Below are 23,842 nucleotides of genomic sequence, written 5' to 3'. Positions count from 1 at the left end.
GCATATATCAATACTTAAAAGCTCCAAGCATGTCATTTAAAGCAAAATTTCAAGAAGCATTTTTTGAGCATATTATGAAGATTTAGACATACGATAGAGGAAAATCGATCATATCAGGTGACATTTGAGAGTAGACAATTCATTAAACAAAACAAACAATATAAATGCAAAGTTTACATATAGACCTAAATATTTTATCCAAGAGAAAGTTAGTGGCTAATTGACAAAACTCCACAAAGATTTCCAACGATCAAGTAAATTGAAAGTGTATGTTTTAAAATATTAGGCTCTTCAAATCAAAATGCTAAAAGTTCAAATGTGTGATCGTGTACTAATGGTATCAACATCTAACCCTAATTGATTTATAAGGGCCATCCATCTACCCACGTTTTCCCTCTTGTTCTAGATCCGTGTCTTTGGTTCACAAGCACACATACACACGGCAAGAAACCCTAGGGGCCAAATGTGATAAGTCATTTCTTTGCATGGAAAAACCCTAATAGCCGTGCCTGCTCTTAAATTTAACAAAACATGCTTGTGTCTGTGAGAAAATCCAAATAAAGTTTCTTATCATGCATTATGCATCTAAATCAAGTTTCGTACAAAACACAACATAACCCTTGTTTTTCTCAAATCGAACCCTCCAAACGAAATCCCTTGGCATTTGTGTGTAAGTGAAATGAGAATGAGGCTAGGGTTTGAATCCTTTTACCGTGCTGGCACCACCAAATAGTTTCTTGAATCTTTCTTCCTTGGTTGTACAAAAGTGGTGTTTGGAAAGGAACAGAATGTGTTTGGCTTCTTGAATCCTCAAACCTTCAAGCGAAATGGATGACGATGACGACGATGATGATTGGATTGATAGAAGGAAGAACTGGGGGTTTTTCTTTTCTCTCTTTGTGATATGTGCCAAAGCTGGACAAGGAAACAGGATGAAGAAAATTTGAAGGAGCAAAAATGGCCTTTCGATTTCTCCTATAGGGGGTATGTCCGAGCACCATAAAGGCACTCCTTTAAATGCTCTCTCATCCACAAACCTTGGGAACACTAAGTCGCTAACTTCAACTGCATGCTTCACATGTGTCGTGCCCCTTTCTTTCTTCCAATATTGTTGGGCAATTTTGGAATCCCCCAAGCCCTTCCACCAAAAACTCACTTTAACCCATTTTTTCCCTATCTTTTTCCTATTTTTGAAACCTTAAGAGCCATGGCATGGGTGCCATGTGGCGTGTACCCCTTCAAGTTCCAAAATCCTCTCTTTCACTTCCTCATGATCATCTTTCTAGAAATTCCAGAATCTTTATGCAAGCTTGCCAAGTGGCATGGCTGAGTATCACACTCTCTCTTTTCATTATTCCTCTCTTGGAAACCTAATGGTTGTTAGAGTGCATGGGTGCCAAGTGGCATTGCCTTCATCAAAATTGAAATTCCCACCCTCTTTCCTCATCATTATATTCGTCTAGAACATTGATACTAGCTTGCATAAGGGACAAGTGGCATGGCTCTTGGAAAACTGAAACCATCTCTCCCTTATCAATGATCCCTTGAAACCTAGAGTCACTAAGGTGCATGGGAGCCATGTGACCCCTTGGAGGGTGACAGCCTATCGGAGTGGTATGTCTCTCTCTCTCTCCTTCTCATTCAGACTTAGAGCTCACCTCATTTGATCACAAGGATTTGGTTGACCAAAAATTTATAGGGTCTAAATCTTAACGGGCTTGGGCAGTTATCCTCCAAAGTAACAAACTCTTATTAACACAAACTTAACTAATGGACATTTAGTTCAATGCTTCCTCCATTTACTCAGGCCCAAAGGTGACCTAACAGACGCTAAGTCCTAGCTTAAAAATCAGGGTGTCACATGGAGACTCAGGGTAACCCATCTCTAAACTTTATGGTGATATCCTTCCATTTCCATTCTATGATAAAAGAAAGGGCTGTAGACTCCCATTTGGTCTTTGATTCTCATCCTTCACCCTTTGGAATTTAGTGATTTTGCTTTGAAGTGGGCGATTTTCCGCATCATTCCTTCCCACTCGAACCCTTTCTTAAGATTGTGGTGCATTTTGGTACCTTTAAGGTGAGGAATGAGATTCCTCTAGTATTCGTTCCAAAATTTCAAACTCAGCTGAACTATCTTCCGTCCTTTATACATTAGGATCTCATCCTCGCTCAATTTGAAATGCACAAGTCCTCCACCTTTGGAGACTCTTCACCGAAGTTCTAACAATCTTGGGTCCTTCCCCTACTGATGCTTTAGCTCATCAAACTCGCTTACTCTCAACTGCTCCATAGTGGTGAGAACCTCCTCTAATGGCAAGTGCTTCAACAATAGGTGTCTCATCCCTTCCAAAAGTGAGTCCAGCCTTGTTGAATCTTCCACACCGTTAGAACCTGATTTGCGACTTAGGGTATCAGCAACCAAGTTTGCCTTCGCCGGGTAATACTTGATTTCACACTCATAGACATTAATGGTTTCCAATGATCTCCATTGGCTAATTTTGAGATTATTTTGGGTGCAAATGTATTTTAAACTCCTATTATCTGTGTATACCTTGCACTCTTCACAGGACAAGTAGTGTCACCAAGTCTTCAAGGCAAACACTATGGCTGCTAGTTCCAGGTCGTGGGAAGGCTAATTTCTTCGTGGTCCTTCAATTGTCTATACACATACGCCACTACCCTTACCTCTTGCATCAGGACATAATCTAATATGAGTTTGGACGCGTCACTAAACACCACGAATGATTTCTAAGGTTCAGGCAAAGCTAAATCGAGGGTTGTTGTCAATCTCCTATTTAGTTCTTTAAAATTTCACTCAGACTCATTGGTCCAAGCGAATTTAATGCTCTTCCCTGTTAACGGTGTGAAATGACTCAAAAACCTAGGGATTCCTTCAACAAGTTTTCGATAGTTGCCAGCTTAGCCCTAGAAACTCCTCACCTCATGCACCGAGGTAGGTCATTACCACTATACTACCTCAGTCTTACTTGGATCAACTGTGACCTCGTCCTTGGATATCACATGGCTGAGGAGCTTTACTTTCCCTAGCCAGAACTCACACTTGTTGAGTTTGGCTAACAATATATGGTCCCTAAGTTTCCCCAATACTAATCTCAAATGGTCCTTTTGCTCCTCCGCAAACTAATCTGAAAGGCATCACCGTGAACTCAAAATGGCCATACCTTGTCTGTAAAGACATCTTTGGTATGTCACCTTCCTTAATCCTGAATTGGTGATATCCTTACCTAAGATCAATCTTATGAAAAAGCCGCAGCTCCTTCCAATTGACCGAATAAGTCATCTAGCATTGGTAGCGGGTACCTATTCTTTATGGTTACCTCATTCAGCTCTTGATAATTGATACACATCTTAAGGGTTCCATCCTTCTTTTTAAATAATAACTCTGATGCTCCCCAAGGTGAGAAATGAGGCCTGATAAATCCCTTTACCAACAATTCCTAGAGTTGGCTCTGCAATCCGTGCACCTCAGTTGGAGCCATCCTATAAGTGCCTTATACATTGGAACTGTCTCTGGTTCCAATTCAATTGAGAACTTGACTTCCCCAGTAGGGGTAGTCCTGTTAGCTCTCCGAATACTTCTAGGAATTGTCTTACTATGGTTATACTCTCTACCTCCGTAGGTCCTTTCTCCTTAGGTGTTACATGCACTAGATAGGGTTTGGCAATGCTAACCCACTATTTCTTGGCTTGCAATGAGATCATTATTCCCAGCATTTATACCAACTTACTGCCTCAGAAAATCCTATACTCACTTTCAAGCCCTCGAAAATTTACCGTCTTTTCCTGACAATCTATACTTGTAAAGTGCCTAACCAACCAGTCCATGCCTAAATAATATTGTATCCCAACAAATCAAACACAATTAGGTCCTCATCCATCATAACTACATCTATCTCTAAGAGGCATTCTACAATCTTAGTGCAAAGCATTGTTCCTCCATCGAGTAACGTTTCTGAAACTCCTTGCTACAATGGCCCTATTTGTAACCTAACCATTCTGGCGAATGCAGCAAACACAAATGACTGAGACGCACCGAGTCAAATAGTGTGCGCAAATAGAAATGCGTTATTGTAACTCACCCAAAAACAAATAACTAGCTCACTACGTATTCTATGCTCCTTCGAATACAACTATTCAATCACGGGTTAAGGTCTCATACCTGTGATGACACCTACCTCCTATGTCTCTAGGGTAGCTTCTTCGACTTCTCCAAGAGTGAAGGCATACACTCTCGCTTGCATAGTCTAGCTTTTGTCTCCAGGTCCTCCATCCTGACCTGCTCGCTGCATCAGCATTGCCTAAGGGCAATCTTTGGCATAGTGTCCTATCTGCTTACAGTAATAACAGAATGTTGGGATCTAACGACATTTTGCTTCATGAGCACTATGACACCAACCACATATCAGTGTTCTCCCTCCCATACATTCTCAGGGGTAGTTGGCAGTCATCCTCTCGTCCTAGATTTGAACTTCTAAGGAGCACGCGATTTACTTCCCTCACTAGCAAGTGTTCGCCTCTTGAAGTTCGTGTGCGTGACCAATATATTCAGCTGTTCTCGCTTAGCTTTGGATGCCACGTGCACCAGTTTCCAAAACTTCTTAATCATTAGACACACTACCAGAGTTCTAATTAGCAGTCATCATCAGACACGCTAACCTAGGTGCTTCTTCCCTAGGTTCCACTTCCCTATGCAAGATTTTATCCTTTTCCAAGACAAAACTCTTCACCTTTCATTTGCATGCATGACACTTGGCCAACTCTTCTAGAAAGCCGAATCCTCCCTTGCTTCTTCCACGTTTTATTCTAGAAATGAGCAGTGCTTTTCCAAAAATGGTCATCTTTGTCTCCCAAAGTTCGAAATGAGCAGTGCTTTTCCAAAAATGACCAAAAGCTCCTTCTTGAAGCGAAGTGGCACCCTCTCCTTGCCTTGAGGGTAAACTTGTGCCTTTCAAAGCCAAAGTCCTTAATTGGTTGAATTCCTATGGGTCTTTTCTTCTATTTTTCTCTTGTGGGCTTTTTAACTGAGAACTCCAAGCTCCAATCCAACAGAAATAGAAAGTAGCCTAAAGAATTCTTCCAACACTTAGCCAATAACCCAAATAAATAAAGAAATAGATAAATAATCTCCACAAGAATTACGAACGGAATCTTAGCAAAAATCTAGGGCATCACTGTTATCTCTCCCTTCCTCTAGTGACTCTCCCTCACGACTACCCACCAGTTGTTTGCCTTGTGGAACTCTTAGAATTACCCTATAGAACCCAAATCTATCACTTTCTAACTCAACTTCCACTCACTAAACGCAGTTTAATCCTCCCATGCTCTAAGATTCAAGCTTACGATACTAAAGATCAATTCCTAGATTTTTGGTACCCATCCTACCTGTTCATATGAATTTACCTAAAGCCATGTAAGGAGAAATATATATGGTTCACATTGGAAAAAGAAATGGTTTAGTCTAAAGGCTAAACATTATAGTATTAGAAGTTTAATAAAACTAGTAAATGTATTTCCACATGACACTTCATTCCTAAAATAATTATACATATGTCCAGCTATTTGATTCATACACACAAAATAAGGTTCACAGAACACGTTTGGTCGCCTCACTACTGCTTACAAGTACAACTTCCATAGAAAGATAGGTCCTATCATAGGAAACCTGCCTACATGCCAATTGTTTGGGCTAGGTTGGCTCCTCCTCCTCGAGTATTACTTCTGGATTTATTTATGCGTCAAAATCTATGATATCGATACCAAAACCATAGGCAAGTTAGGCAGCTATGACAAGACAACTAATGAGAAACAATGCAAATGAATATGTAATGAATAATTTCATTCATAGAATGAGTGAGCACATGTATTAATGCGTGGAGAGGAATCCCCTTTCAAGAAAAAATATAAGTATTCGTAACCATGGCAAGTAATTACCCTCTATGCAAAACTCAAAACATATATATATAATTGTTAATGTTGTCCAAGTGATGAATCACCCTTTTCTCTAACACATAAAACTTGTAGCACCAATCACACTGCACTTCACAGTTATCACATAGATATTCGTCAGACAAACATTCGCTGCCTAATGGGCCAACTGGGGGTGAGCCGTTCCACCATCCATAAAAGGGAAATCTCTCCCACTCGACCAAGACGGGAATATCTACCTAGCCAACCAACTTGAGCACACCAACACATGATATGCTCAAGGGATTCTTCATCTTGTCTATCAGGTGAGGCGAACAAGAGACCACCCCACCCCAATCATTAACGAAAACTCTCTCTACCATATGAAGCTCGAGACGACATATTGCATGAATGGTTTAGAGAATTTTCCATCTCGTCCTGCGATGATCGACAAACAATACACTTATAGAGTATGCATACTCATAAGAATACTCGTAAATATAATGGCAAAAGTATTTTCTATTTCACGATTTGAAAGGGGGGAGATTACAGGGTATGCATATGCCCAAAATTCCATAACATCCTCACACAACATTTCTCGGCACAACCTTAGAAGCAACCCAACCTCACTGCCTTAGAATTATGGCAGCATTACGCTGCTCATTTCATTGTCTTCTTTCGATTCACTTGCTTTCTTCAAAGAATATGACTCCAAGGGATCTCAAGTGTTTACAATCACAAAAGTGAGATTTTGGTTTATCCCTTAAGCCTTTTATAGCATAGGTTCATTAGGTGTCCTTTTGACTCTACATGTGATTGTTACTTTAGTCTTGATCGTCGCACTGTAGCATGATAAAGACAGCCTGGTAGGGGGATGATTCGCACTTCCTTATGGCTTGCCTTATGTCCGATTAGCAGTCTCTGTCCAACTAAAGGTCTTCCCGCGTGGCATTAGACCATACCTCTATGTTCAAATGATATGGTCTGTTAGGCATAGTCTTATCACCAGACTCACTCTAGATACGACCCTTCAGATGGAGTGTGGGCTTCTACGTCCAACACAGCCACCTTTTAAGCATTTAAGAGTAGTCTTGAAAAGCCTGTATGTATCAGAAAGGGTTTTTTTTCCTCGACCATTGCTCGCTTTAAGCTCGTTCTTCGCCTTTGTACATTAGGCAACTTTTCAAAACTAGGAGCCTATTCAGCTCCTCGTTCTCACCTAGGTGCTTGCTCGCCCTTCCGTTAGACTAATTGCACTCTACAGATCACTGCTACTAGATGGTGTTTTAGATGGTGTTCAACCCACTTTCATCAGCGCGGTTCTCACATAAATTGCAATCTTTGTGTCCTCTTCCTATAGTGACTATGGTAAAGAAGAATGAGTTATCATACTCCTAACCATCTCATTTAGGGTTCGATTTCATCCCAAACCTACACCATTTTTGTATGGAGTCCTTGGCATGGCTGAGGAACGATCCCACATTCTTCTAAATACCTCACAAATGGCCCATGACCTTGTTGACCTAATTCATCATATCTGCGATAGTATTCACCACCACAGTGAGATCTAACAACCTTAATTTTCTTATCAAGCTGGTTTTCAACATGAACTTTATAAGCTTAAAAACGTCTTGTGTTTTTGAGTTTTCAAGATATCAAAAACATATAACTATAATGAGAATAGTCATCTATAAAAGTGATAAAATATCGTTGACCATTCGAAGATGCCAAAGGGAATGGACCACAAATGTCAATATGTATCACTTATAAGATGCATGAGATCCTATTCACGCCCATTTTCCTTATATTTGTTTGCTTGCCTTTTATACATTCAACACAACTTTTAAATTCCGAAAAATCAAGAGTGACAAGAATTACAATTGACACAAGCCTTTCAATTCTCTACTTCTAGATATTTCCCAAATGCTTATGCCACAATGTAGAACATTTCTCATTAATTAATCTTCACTTCCTATCACAAATATTTACATCCAAGGCTTTATGTGTCTTTAAGTGAGAGGCATGCAAGTCTAAGAAATAAAGATTATCAATTAAATAGTACCAATAACATTTTAATCTCAGAAAAGACTTACTTTTTGGTTTCCAAATGACCAAGAATAATCAAATTTGACCAAACAAAAAACAGAAATTAGATTTCGTTTAAATGATGGTACATTAATAGTCTCATCCAAATCAAAATAAAAGCTAGACTCTAGTTTTAATCTATAGACTCCAATTGTCTCCCCACTAACTTTATTGTCATCTCCTAAGTAAAGGTGTTTTTCAACATAACTAGATTTTTCGGCACTTTAGGTAACCCCACATAGTAACAGTTCTGTAAATAGAAGCTCCCAAATCTATCCATCAAGGGTTAGGTGGCACAATAGCCAAATTAATTTCAAGGCAAAAAAAAAAAAAAAGATACTTTTCTTTGCAAGCCACTTTTGATATTTGGACACAATCTTTCTTCACATTCCTGACCTTATCTTGTCTCTGTTGCACCATTGCTTGAACTCCTAGCATCCATAGTTCTCTCTTTATTACTCCTCACTCTTTTCTTAGTGCTTGGATTTCCACGAGAAAAAGTTGTCATGTGAGCACTTTCTATCCTTTTTTGTTTCAATCTCTCTTTCTCTTGCACACACTGAGCAATGAGCACATGAAGAGTCTAGAGTATTATAATTAATCTTAAAAGGATCAAATTATGCACGAAGATAAATTAGAATGTGTGATGCCCTCAGTCCCCGCTTAGGATTGGATGGTGATTAAAGTGTCAGGACATGGAACTCAAGGCTACAAACCCCTCGTACATGACAAATAAGATGCAATGCACCTATAAATCTAGCAGTATGCAGCATTTTGCAATAGAAACATTATGTTATCTACATAGGACCGATGGTAATATAATAATCATGGTAACGAATGTAAGCATCCCAAAAGTTCAAATTTCATAATAGTACTCTAAAATAGATAATTGTTTCAAAAGAAGACTCCCAAAACACGGGACCATCAAAACTGTTTTCACAAAAAAAACCACCGTAAGTCATTTTCTTTTTCTACTACTATTTTCCATGGTCCCTTTTTCTCCAAAAGTACTTTTTTAATCTGGCTTCTTTCGTTTCTCCAAAAACCTGTCCTTATCCCGATTCTTTAACCTCTTCATCTCCTCAATGAGGCATAATGTTTCGATAATGAGTCAGTTGATGTCCTCTATACTATCCAATAAAAAGGGCTCCGTTGAGCTCTCATTGGTCTTGGGCACCACCACCTCAATGATTCAGGTACCATCCTCTTGCATTTTGTCTTGGTCGTCTAAACGTGTAACAACTTCTACCATTCTGGGTGGGGGAATGGTAGTGGAAACTACCACAGTGAGATTTCGTAAAATCTCAGGAAGTGAACTGCCAACATACAGTAGATATCACAAGCATATAAAAGTAAACCACAAGTGAATGCATGGACATGTACTTTGACGTAAAAACTTTGACATATGCAACATGGACTTTTTCATAAAACATATTTTCATCTTTTTAGACTCTTAACACATGTTCATAGTATTTGAGCTTGGGTCCTTGTTCTCGTCATAACATATCATGCCATTCTTATCGTTTCATTACATACCTTGCCATTCTTATCATTTCATAACATACCATGCCATTCTTATCATTTCATTACATATCATATTATGATCATATAAAATTCTTTCATGTCAATCCATGTTATATCATAACATATTATGGCATAACATAACAGATTATAGCATATCATATCGTATCATAACATGGAGTGCAAATGTCTTATACATTTCATAATTCACATGGTTGGATAACTCACGGCTCCCCTAAGCATTGTGTGTTCCCCACTAGTTACCGCATCAACCAATTATCCACTTGATTGAGGTGACTATGTCATATTCTTAAATATATTCATTATAGTAGTTCGCTTATTTCGCTTTCACCAAATGGCACCCACTAGCTTTAGGTGTAACCTTGCTCTTGTATCCTTTCCATAAAGAACCATTCGAGGCCTGTCGACTGTACTTCATCAACCCAAGGTCTCCACCCAGCTTTTAACACTCCAGAGTGGACAGGGTCGTGATAAAACGCACTTTGACCTTTCTTATTGAAAACATAGACTCTGAGACATGGACACATGATGCTACACTTTATCATACTCATGCAATCATGTAAAATCCGAACCATATAGCCCAATTAGCAACATGCATCTCACGATATGGCTTGAAAATATTAGAACATGCAATCATATGATGAATACATATAAACATAGTCGAATCATACTTGCCAAAACACAAAACAAATTCGTATACCCTTGATATAGCCGAATCATACAAGTCCTTGAAACATGGATTTTCATCATCACAACACATACACGCATACTTCTACACATTCATATATCAAAACAAGCATGCATAGCACATATACACGTCAAAACCGAAACCCTAGCATGAAATATTCGACATATACTTCAACAAACCATCATGAAAACATGGCATCTCAACCTTTCATCAAAACTGAGCATACATATAACAAGATAACAAGATTCAAGCAATCATAAACAAACAAGAGTTCACGAAATATATACATGTATTATCAAGAGTAAGTTGGAAGTTTACTTACAAAAATTCAATGTATAAAATAGCCAAATCTGAAAAATATATATTAAGACATATTAGAAGATGACCAGAGAAACCTTAATCTTGAAATAAAGGTGAGTGTGAGTGTCTAAGGTTTTCAAAAAATGCTTTCTCATAGAAAAATCCTAGAATCCGAAACCCTCAAGGATAAAAACCCCAGCCTTTCTTCCAAGTGCTGGTTATGGCCTTCTTTCACTCTATACCTCGTGTTCATGTGCTTAAAATAAAAAGAATATTTTGGGTTATTTCCTTCCTTGAAGAAAAACCCTAGTTTCTAAAGTGAAAGTGTGTTTTAATGTGAAAGAAACCTTAAACTGAAACATGTGTGTGTGTTCTTTCACTTTGGCTGTGTATGGCGTAGCAAGAAAAGTGAAACAATCCTTACCTTTGTGTGCTCTTCCTGTAGTCAAAAAGTTGAAGGAGTGTTCTTGGTGGTTTTCAAAATAGTGAAGAGAATGGTGGCATTTGGTTGGTAAGAAAATGTGACAAAGTGTGAGAACGAGAGAGAAAAGTAGTGGTGGCCAAAATTCCTTAGAAAGAAAGTTGAGAACTTGAGCAAAATACCTCCATGATTTTTTACTATGCCCTTATATAGAGCTTTCCCTCCTTGAAAAATCCAAGAGCCATTTCATGCTTGACCCTTGGCAAAAGACTCTTCCATTTCATGGAAAACCAAAGGGTGCTTCTTACAAGTGGTGTGTGGCTCTTCAAAACCGAAACCCTCTCTTGCCACACCTTCCAATTTCACCCTTCCTCACTTGTCTTGGTACAATGCACTTGGTGGTTCAAAGGTCAAAACACAAAAACCTAATCTTCCTTGGAACTCTACTCGGGTGCGTGGTTTCAATGTGGCAAGTTGAGTGTGTGTTCCTTGTGTTGGCTGAAACCCTAGATCTTCCCAAGGTGATCTGTGGTCTTCCCAATATTTCCCTTGAGTCTCCCCATGCTATTGTTGTCGCACCCTCTCTTTTTTGCTCTTCCAAAATTCTTCTAGAACATGCCTTTCTTTCTTCCGAAGTAAGATTTTCTTTGGAACTACAAAGGTCTCTCTTTATGTGTGACAAGTGTTGACTACAGAAACGGTGCCTTGCATGTGGGCGTGTAAGCCCTAATCCGATTATCTCATCTTTTGTCTCTTGCACTTACCCATTCTAGAACCTTATGCATGTTGGACAAGTGTCACACTTGCTATTTCCCTAGTTTCCAAATGATGAGTTTCTTGAAAAGAACAAAATTCTCCTATTATGCCATGCGGCGCCTCCACCAACCTTACAAATCAACTTTGGGCTTCCAAACCCTAATTCCACCCTAGTTGGCCAAAATCCACATGGGCCTTGGTGGGCTTTTTCCTCTTCTTTCTCTTGTGGGCACTCTAAGCCTAGAACTCTAAGGTCCAAAATAGAACATACCTCAAGCATTCCTCTAACTCCTAGCACTTATCCAATAACTAAAATAGTATCAGTTGTCATAGAACGAGATGCACAAGAATTTCATCACGAAACTCTTAACTTTACTGCCCTCATTCTAGTAACAATATTTGACAATTCTATAATGTACTCCCTTATTTTTCCTTTGCCATTATACCGCATTGACACAAGTTTCCTAAGAAATGTTTTTGTCTTCACCTTTCCCATGCAATAGATCAATCAGCTATTTGGCTCAAGTACATCTTGGGATTATCCTCTTCAAGCATTGAACCTCTAACAAAATTAGGAATACAATGCATCGCTATCATAAAACTCATGCAAATAGAGTTTTCCCATTTCTCAATAGCTGCCCACTTGTTTGAAGCACTATGATTAGTAGCCTCAGGAGGCTCATCAACCAAAACCACATAGTCCAGATCCATACAGCGAACAATAGTAACATGCTTTTTACATTTTGCAAAATTGGATACATTAAGACCTAGAAAGTTATTCAAATTGACAAATATCGAATATGCATTCACTATAATCACACCAAAAGAAACTCTAGATAAATAAATATTTCATCAATTTTAATGTATATACAATGATAAATAACCATAATTTTCATCTTGTAAACTAGTCTTAATGAACAGTAAAGTCAATCAGACAACATGACAGGAAATATTAAGAAAATTCTTTGGTTTTATAAAAGTGGGCCCTTTTGAGATACCTATTACATCATTACAACTAAGCCATTAAGACAATAATTACAATATGCAAGCGTCCTTCTCCCAATAAGGCTAGTTAGAATAAATAATATAAACTTTGGGCATGGGCAAACAATAGCCTTCCTTTGGGCCGACTACAGAATGAATAGGTTGATCCCAAAATTATAGAATTTACCTTTATCTACCATATACCGTCTAAGGCCCAGCCAAATACCACCTATGTCTCCGCCAAATAACAACCTACCTTTGGGCCAAATAACTGGATGCAATTCATTAATTTTTTACCTTTGTGCCCAAGGAGGAAATTTCTATGATAGAGGTCACTTAGGTAACATAACACTTTAATTTCTTTAAACCTTAGGTATGTGTAACAGCCCGCTAGAAATTCATTGGTGGAATTTCTATTGACTTTAGGAATCTCGTGAAAAACCCATAAGTTTTTACGAATCGACCAATCGCTTAGGTTTTAGTCTGTCATCACAATCAGTGTTATCACTCACTATGGTGCTAGATTTATGAGTTTAATTATTTGAGATAGTTAGAAGTGTCAGAATGCGTTATGGTCTACGCCATTAGACTCAGTGGATTATTTAAGATTTTATGGCGCAATAGCCTATTTTCATAATTTCAGATGAAACGTCTGTTGGAAACTGTGAAATTTATTTTTAGGGGCACTTCGGGGTTGAATTTCGGTAAATGATTTTTCACTACAGGTAAATATGAATATTTAGAATTTTTCAGTAATAAATTTATTATGTATTTTTTTTAGTGAATAGTAATCTCGATAAGCGCACCCAGTGCAGTGTTTTTAAAATAACAGTGTGAAATGTCCAAATTAGGTTGGAGGAGTTTTATTTAGACACATGGCAAGATCTTAGCCACACATAGTGAATAGTATTAGACACTTGGTACCATGAGGAACCATTAGATGGATTTGTGAAGGAAGTCAATGCGTGAAATCATGCCACCTAAGCAAAGCTCTGTTTCATCTGATCAACTAAATTGTGACAGACCAAAGAGGGTTTCAACCCTAGCAAAACTATAAATGGTTGGAATCCAATTGAAACCCCAAAATCTTGGTTGAAACCAAAATCCTAAACGGTTTTCCCAAACCCTAAAGTTGGCCTTCAAACCCCTTTTAATCTGATTTCTAGCATTGTGTTTAATCACTTGATTAAATCACTTCCACATGCTATTAATTAATCAAATACTTGTTATGACATCAGTATTTAACCTTTTAAACCTTGGGAATTTGATTGGGCCAAGAAAAATTGGTTTTGGGCTTGATGGCATCTCAAACCCTAACCAAACCCCCTTTAAACCCCAAATTGAAGTCTACCTGGTTGGGGCCCACCAAGGCCCACGAAATTGGCCACCTTGGCAAAGCTTCTTGGAGAAGTTTCCTCCCCCACATAGCAGACCATCCACTGCCATTAGCTGCAACCCATTAGTGTCTTGATGTGAAGAGAAGTCCACTCCATCAACCTCCATCTCTCACAACTGCTGCAGAAAGTCCATGCCTCTCTCTATTCTCCACTTTATGTCACATAGCCACCTACAATCAAGGGTCAGTCAAGCTCATAACCTCCCCCTCCAGAAGTCTAAATTTGTGCAAGACACACTTTTCTCCATTTTATCACTTCTTTCCCCCGTTCTTAGAGAGAAACCCAAAAGAGCTCTCTCGGGCAGATTTCTGGGTCTTCTTGCGTGGCCATTTTCGATCCTTTGTAAGTATTATCTCATGATGACTCCTTCATAAAAGTTGTTTGTATTTGAGTCTAGTTTCCGTGGATATCTTAATACCCTCATTACATGTTCATTTGATTAGTCAAAAGTATTTTTAACCATGGAAAGCTCATTCTGGGCGTGAAAGTGGAGAGTATGATATGTTTTGGAATTTTTGACCAAGCTAATGGACATATCTTGGCCCGAACATTTTATGGAGTATTTTTAGCATGTGTTTGTACATTTTCATTGAGGTTTTGTTGCATGAATAAAGCTTTTGATGATTGATTTCTTTAGATTTAGAAACTGGAAGTGGAAAAATAGTTTTTGTTTTGTGAAGGTTTGAATATTTCGTGATTTAATATTATTCCAAAGGCCTTGATAATTTTATATGATGATCCTAAGCCTCTTATATACATGTTAGGATGGTGTTTCGAAGATATTTAGTATTATTTTTAAAGATATGACTTTCTATACAAGAGGATTTCGGTTTTTGCCTAAGATATGATGTTTTTGGGTTAGATCCATGTTTTATTGAGTTTTAGCCATGTGATTTTAAGTTTGATGGCTGGATCTTTTTTAGGACACATTTTTAAACCATGAGAAGTTTTAGTTTGAAGATCAGATGTGTATAAGACATGGATCAAGAATTTGATCAAAGTTAGTGGAGAGAAAAGTTTCTGTTTTGGACGAAGTTCAAAACCAAAAACTCCAAGTGTTGTTTTGTGATTTTTGGTGGGTTTTGTTTGATAATTTAAAGCATGGTTGATCTTAGGATGATGTTATGAATATGTTAGAAGTAAGATTTGATTTTTTGGAATTCTTGGAGATGTTTTTATTAAGTTCAAAACTTGTGATTTAAGGATTTACTTTTTATTAAAAAGTTTAGGTCTTTTTACAAAAAGTTTGGTGTTGATGATTAGCTTTTCTTAAAGGATATTTTAAGTGTATTTTTAAACTTAGGATAGGAAGATCCTTGTTACAAAATTTTGGTTCAATTATAGGTTTTGAAGATGGAAGAAATTGCAACCAAAATCAAGAGAAATGGCCTATATATGTTTCGGCCATTGTGAGTTTTCCATAGTTGTGATTGGTTTTAAATTTTTCTGAGTTGTTATTTGAGTCTAGGACAAAATTTACATGAGGAATATAAATTTTGGTAATATTTGGAGTTAGGATGTGAAATCTTTAAGTTAGGGGTAAAATGATCATTTCCCACATGTAGAGAATAAAATGGTAATCTCCACTTTTCTAATTGTTAGTGATTAATTTCTAACTTTTAGAATACCCTCTTATAGTTCCTCGTGTTTCGCACTTTACACTCATAGGACGCGACGATCGAGGTATGTTAGCTTTTAACTTATTATCAGTTTAATGTGTATGAGTTATAAGTAAGGGAACTAAATTGTATGTATGCATGTTATCATATGTGCCATGCCAAGTCATTACATATTTATCTGTTACACATAATTTATTCTGTCATGAATTATTCATCTGTTACACAAGATATTCTGTCACGTATTGCTATACATTGCAACTATGTCATGTTAAGTTATGTATGTCATCTGTTACATGTATTTCATGTCACGTAATATTCACTGCCCCATATTACGCCATGTTAAGAAATGTTGTATGTTATATGGTATGCCATATTACGAAATGTTGCATGTTACATGTATGCCATGTCAAGAAATGTTCTCTATTACATTTACATCTTAAAGTATGTCATGTCTGTCGTCTTACGTTCATGTCACGTTATGCTACGTCAGGACTTCTGTCTTTTATGTCACGTTCATGTTACGTGACGTTACAAAATGTCATATATGCCAGTTAAGTTATTCATGTCAATCACGACCCTAAGCGCTAGGATGAGGTAATATCCTAGTGGAACTCCGTTGTTCATGCTGGAGTGTCTAAATAGGTGTGAAATTCCCTAGATTGACAAAGTACTGTCAACAGGTTGTAAATGGGGCCTAATTAGTTGGTCACCGAAGCGCGACAGGCACTAACGCCGATGGAGCCACACTTTATGTTACGTGTGTCCACAATAAGTGTGGCACAAACAAATAAGTCATGGGGCTACAACAATTGTGGAGCATACACTACGTGAGATACAACAATAATAACACGTAGAATACGTGAGGCCACAACAACTGTGGAGTACGTATTAATGCACTCATAGCTGGTATAGAAGCCTGTGATGTGATGTGATAATCGGTAGGGACATACGGCTCAAGGGGACCCGTGTAGCACCCATATGGTCACTTTATGATTAAGTCAATTGAATAAGATTCTAAGTTCATGTATTTCACGTTCAACTCATGTTTCACGTTATGTTATGTTTAAGTTTACGTTCACGCAATCATGGTAATCCCATGAGACAAGAATATGTTTCAAGTTCATGTTATGTTATGTTTACGTTTACGTATGTTCCAAGTTCACATTTATGTTATGTAATACTCAAGTTCATGTTCAAATTATGCATGTTCACGTTCATGTTATGTTTCAAGTCCATGTTATGTTTCAAGTTCACGTTCATGCTATGTTTCAAGTCCATGTTATGTTTCAAGTCACTTTCATGCTAAGCTTCAGTTTCAGTTTAAGTTATGCCAGTTATGTTATGTTGTATGTCAAGTTATGCTATGATTACTTATGATTTTACTGTCATGCATGCATCATTTACATGTGTAGAAGTTTTCTGTTAACTTGCTGAGATTTGTAATCAAATCTCACTATGGTAGTCCCAACTACCATTTCCCCCGAATGCTTGATTTTGTTACAGGATCTGAAGGAGAACAGGGAATCGACCAATTGGAAACAGTCGACTAAGCGATGGTGCGACGTAGATGGTAGTACAGTAGTTACCTCAGATTACTACTTGTATTTATGGAGTTCAATCGCCAACACTCTTTTTATCACAACATATGAACTATTATTGTGATCCTAGTTGTTTAGTATGTCGTTAAGTATGAAGTATGTTTTAAGTATTTGGGATATTTCAGTTTGGTGCATAGTATTGTTAAAGAAAAAATTTATTATCCGCTGCGAATATTGCATAATGCTAGATGCATGTTAGGAACATTGCATCTTATATATCATGAACGGGGGCATGTAACCTTATGTTGCATGTCTCGACGCTTCACATGTCCGGCCGATCCCAAGCGAAATTTGGGGGCGTCACAGTATGAGATGCCGATTAATGTCTCAAACAAAATAACTACGTATATAAATAAGATAGTAATAATTAAAATATCTAAAATAGAGATATTTAGAGAAAGAATTGTAATTTTCTTTTTAAAAATATTATTATTTTTTACCTTGATGGAAAAAGCATCAGAGTTCGGATACAGGTCAAACTAGACGGTCAACTCAATTGACTAACCGACCCAAATACGAAAGGGGTCCGTCAAACGGGTCATAATCAACCCATGAGTATAGGTCATATTAATGATCTACACCAATATAGTTAAGAATAATTCTATTAGAATGTTTTTATATTACATGCCATCCACGTAGCACAATTTGATTGGAAAAGTAAATTTTAAAATTTGAATCTTACAAATCAAATTTTGCCATATGGGTGGTGTGTGATGTAAAGACTTTCAAATAGGACTACTCTAAAGTTAAACCCAAATGGTTTAAAGGTTGGACCCAAAAATCATGCCAGACCATTTCTACAGGCCCAAGTAGCATATAACTCAACTCCACTTAAACTAAAATAATCGAAACCCTACCCAAATTTAAGACCCACAACCCAATTCCCATATGTTGTGACTTGGTTTCCAGTAGCAAAACCAGCCCTCATCGCCATTGTACCAACTAATCGGATACCGTTTCTGATGGATCTTCAAGAGGGGAAACCAATGCATACATTTTTAAAAATGAAAATTGGTTTTATACCACCACAGGCGATAGTTATGGAAAACTCCAATGAACTACACACCGGCAACCACCATAATTTTCTGTTCAACCCAATCACTCAAAAACTAAATCGAAAAAAATTTGAAAGGTGAAAAACAACAAAAATACAAAACTGTATTTTACAAACACTAGAAACCATATTTCCACAATGATCTGACAATATGGCTTTTATACCACTTGTTGGATTTGAAGAATCCAAATATGGCAAGATCTTATGTAACACTCGTCCTTGTGGTGGGACTTTTTTAAAAAATGATTTTAGAAAAGGATGACGGTGCAAGACTCTACGTTTATAAAATAAAATGTGTTTTGACAATAAAATATGTTTACAGTGGAAAACACATGGTGGTGGTGCTGGGGTGGCGCCATGGTGGCCTACGGCGGCAAATCGAAGCCGTGGGAGAGAGAGAGAGGGCTTGAGAGGGCTGGAGAGCTTGGCTGGCTTGGAGGAGCTTGGGGAGGAGCCATGGTCGCCAGGGGAGACGCTTGGTGGAGCTCAGACAGGCACACGGCGGCGCTGGGGTCGTCAATTGCCTTGAAGCAATGTGAAACCCATAAATGGGTTTCGTGCGTGCGTAAGACAGAGAAGAGAGGGGGAGAGGGGCTTCCCTTAGCTTGGGGTTCCATTGGAGGAGTTCATCGGTGAGAGGGGAGGCTGTCGGTGGCAGTGTGGTGGCTTGGGCGGCTGCATACAATGGTGGAGAGGCTGCGCACAGCGAAACCGTGCGTGGGGGAGGACGGCTGCAAGGTGGAAGCTGGGTTTTCCGGTGGGGGGTCGCCAGTGTGAGGTGGTGCTAGCGGTGGCGGAGGTGAGGCTCACCGGTGCACGGCGTTGCCAGGCTGTGGGGTGGAGCAATTCGGGCATGGGGGTGTCGTAGAGTGCAAGCCACGAGGGAGAGGGAGGAGAGAGAGAGAGAGAGCTGGGGAAAAGTGAAGGAGAAGGAAGAGAGGTCTGGGTAACTAACCTAGTCCCGTCATCTTGGGATCTTCAAAACGATCTAACGATGAAGGATTAAAACACTTATTTGAACATACGTAAACATTAACTTAATTAAAAGCACTTATAGGAATTAAGGTAGAATATTATTTAAACTAACTTTAGTTTATAAAATAATATTCTTTCATCATTAAGAAATGATGAAGTCTTATTTAATATATTTAAAAGTATAAAACCATTTAATTAATTAAAGCTTTCAACATAATTTAAATCCAATAATATTTTAAATTCCTGAAATCATTTTGATAATAATATTAAAATGATTTCCGACAATTGTAATATTTTTGAAGCTCTTCAAAAATATTATAATTGTCGTATTTAAAATCAAGCTTAGTTCAATAACATTGGAAACACTTCTTATAAATATTTCCAATACATTTAAAATATTGGGTATGCCTTAGAAGTCACATGATATCTTTTAAAACACACCTTCAAGGTTCGGCACGCCTAACGAGGCTTGCTGTCGCTAGATAAAATGGGCAGAGAATTCACCTAATCTCTGCCCTCAGGATTTGCTTACGTCATAAAGAAGGAACGTACATCAGAAAGAGAAAAGCATATGTAAGAAGAAAGAAACGTACGTAAGAAGGAAGGAGTGGGGGATTACATTCTTCCCACCTTAAATAAATTTCGTCCTCGAAATTCGCTTAGGGTTCTAGGGAATTTGCTTAGTGTTCTAGGAATTTGCGCAGGGATCTAAGGATTTGCTTAGTGTTTTAAGGATTTGCTCATCTTTATTAGGGACCCGTTCATACATGTCCTCGCATTGTCTTCACGCGTCTCCGTGCACGTTCAGCATCTCGGTCATGTCTTGTACAATGCTTACCCTCTCATCTTGTCGTGCCTCCATCGTCATGCTTAAAGTCAGTCTGATGTACTTGAGTCCATCCATCACATAGCACTCAGACATTCTTGGCGGCAAGGCTTGAAGTCGCCATCTCATTTTCCGTTTTGGTCCAAGCTTGGCTCGTAGTCGTTCATGCGTTTCTTAACTATTGTACTCTTTCTAACGTTTCTAGTCCGTTTCTCAATTAGCAAGCAGCTATTGCTACGTGCCCTAACATTCCATTGTTCATTCATTATCTTCTAACTATGTTCAGTCTCTAATACCTCTTACATTCTATGCACTTAGCATTACAACCTTTTACTAGTTGCAAGTCTGACATGCATGCATTAATTAGGTCATACTTTGAAAATATCATAGCATTAGCAAAAAAATACTTTCTTGTACTTACTGCAGGACGAGACATGCCTTGGGAAGATGTCAGTCTAGGTTTTACCTTCACGTACAATTCTATTTTCAAAAGTATTCTTTCTTTGAAAAAGTTTTCTTTCATTGGAAAAAGTTTTCTCTTTTCAGAAAAAGGGTTTTCGCTGTTTTATTTTGAAAAAACAAATGCTATAGAGTCTAGTATAGCCTGGGCTTCGCTCTGATACCACTATCTAACGCCCGTCCTTGTGGTGAGACTTTTTTATAAAATGATTTTAGAAAAAGATGACGGGAATTACCATCCGATTTAAAACTTTTTACTTCCATACCCAGGGTGCAAGATTTTACATTTATAAAATAAAATGTGCTTTGACAATAAAAGAGGTTTACAGCAGAAAACATTAATCTTACAATAAAAAGCCTCCCTCACAATTAAAACTCATGCCTAGACTTCCGTGCTCTTCCCCATGGGCCTTGTTCATCCTGACCATTCAGTTTCTGTGGGGGGAGGGACATGCATAAAAAACTAAAATGAGTCAATGACTCGTAATCATTACTTCATACAGTTAAAATATAACAACATAGGTTTTCATTCATGCAATACATACTATACGTACATGCGTGCATGCATACATGCATTCATTTCAAAACATTACTGGATAGGGTTTTTTTTTAGTAAACGTTTCTCCCGTCAATGCCTTCATTTCTTCAAGAGTCTGTGCATTCATGTATTCATACGTGCATCCATTCATACAATCATTCTTATCACTTTCAAAGGCCAGTACACACTGTTACGCCCCGTATGTTGGGGTTAGCAGTGTTCCTTTGGACCCGGACTCTGCCCGTGGCCACGGATTGGGAATCCCTTTTCAGTCAGGGGGTAGCACTGGGTGCATTTCCAGTACTACTTACCCGGCATTGCAATCTGCCCATTCATTGGTATCCTTTGCATTCATTCATGTGGCTGTTTGGTATCTTCATACATTAAAGCATTCATTCATTCAGTCCTTTCTTACAGTCATTTTCATTTGATGGTTCAGTTCATGGAAAAACATCTTTTAAGGCATGGGCTTAAACTTTCAGTTCATGTCAGCTCTATCTTTCATTTAATAGTTCGTTCATGGAAAACGTCATTTAAAAACATACATGAGCTTAACATTAGCTTTCATGGCATCCATAAGCATCACCTTAAACGTCGTCTTTCATGGCATCCATAACCATCACCTCATGGCAGACATGAAAGCATCGGTTTGTAGGATCCACAAAAGCATCCATTTTCATGTCTTTCATGCATTTTCTTTAGTTCATGGATTTTCTAAGAAAATACGTACAATTGATACAGCGTATAGTCATCCATTCACATGCGTACAATTAATACTTTCGTTGCATAAAAAGGGGCTGCCAAATAGGGCTGTACATACGTATACCTTTGAACACTTAGCATTTTCTTTCGTAAAACATCTTTCGTGTCTTTTCATAAAGCATCGTAAGGAAAAGCATTTCATTTTCGTTTCTTTATATTTTAGAAAACTCTAGAAGAGTATGAACGTAACACTTACCTGGACTCCATGCTAGTTGCATATCATGTAGTCCATTCGTGTGCGTGTTAGATGGCAACCTACATGCATACACATAACCTTAACGTCATTCTCTATCTAAGGCATAAGCAACTTAACTAGAATAGAGCTACACTTCACTTGAAACCACTCTCCTTCTATCTCGTGCACTTACATACCCCTTCACTATGCTAAGACCTTCACGGACCACTTACGATCACCACATCTTCCAACTCAAGGTCTTGCCTTGGGTGCTCATTCACTAAAGTAAACCCATGAATCACCTTAGGATTAAGACACTAAGACCTTCGTCTTACTCTTCTTATTAACCACATTCTAACGCATGATTCCAACCGATGGAATCACGCATCCCAATCCTAAATAATACACCCATCACTACCTCCATGCACCTTAGCTCACACTAAATCCTCATTCCCATCCATACAAGCCACACGGCTCTAAGCCAACTCTAAGACTTAAGCACCGTGTAACTATGCTTAGGACAGATTACTCATTACATATGATGAATCCGTACGGAACATGTGGCTTACCAGATTACACATGTATCTAATCCCTTTATCACCTAAGACCAACATATAACATGTTGATTACCTGCTCGTAGGGACAAGGGTCATACTCTGATACCAACATTCTCTTAACCTGGCAAGCATGACCCGTCATGCTAGCATAATGTCATAATATCATAAGCCGGCATGTGAATTGCAGTCACTACCAATCCAAGAATGGAAGTGGGAAGATATTTCAATGGATTTTGTGGTGGAATACTATCTGGGTGATAGTTGACCCTTTGACAAAAAATGCTTACTTCATACCCATCAAGAATACAGATTCTTTGGAAAGATTGTCAGATTGCACACAGTACCTAAGACGATCATGTCAGATAGTGACCACCATTTTACGTCACGATTCTGGAAAAGTTTGCAGGATTCGATAGGCACTATTTTAAAGGTGTGTAACCTTGAGTTACATGTCCTAATGCTTCAGTCTTCGTCCAATCTCAAGTGGGGTCTGAGGGCGTCACATCGGAAGTGGAGGCTATCGATACTGTTGTATTTCTTCTTCTGTGTGATGTCGTATGTGTAGGAGGTTGCACTCAAGGTGATGGTGTCTCAACTTGGGCACGGCGTGGATGTCGCTTATGGTAACAAAGGATGCTGGGGTGACGATGTATCATTGGTGCTGCCACTCTACTTTGACATGGGGAAAATAAGGGACATGGGCATGTGGGCTTGACCCATGGGTCTTAGGGTTTTTGCTTGGTCTTTAGTAGGCTTATAGTAAATGGGTTGGACCACTTTAAATGATCTAAAACAATTCTTAGACTTGCCAATAATTCCATGGACTTGCTAAGAATGGCTCTCAAACATAGTTCTCATAAAGAAACCTAATGGAAAGTGGCGAATGTGAGTTGATTTCACAAATCTTAACAAAGCTTTCCCAAAATACAACTTCCCACTACCACAAATCGACCTGATCGTATACTCAATAGTGGGGCACTAGATGTTAAGCTTCATGGATGCATACTCTGGATATAACAAGATCCGAATGAGCCAAGATGACCAAGAGAAAATAGTAGTCATAACCAATTGTGGGTTATATTACTAAAAAGTAATGCCTTTCAGCTTTAAAACTGCAGGGGCAACATACCAACAACTAGTGAACCGTAGGTTTAAGGAATAACTCAGGTGGAATATGG

The sequence above is a fragment of the Juglans regia genome, chromosome 2 (assembly GCF_001411555.2).
Source record: "Juglans regia cultivar Chandler chromosome 2, Walnut 2.0, whole genome shotgun sequence".
Classification (NCBI taxonomy): Eukaryota; Viridiplantae; Streptophyta; class Magnoliopsida; order Fagales; family Juglandaceae; genus Juglans; species Juglans regia.
Note: the sequence above shows the minus strand (reverse complement) of the source record.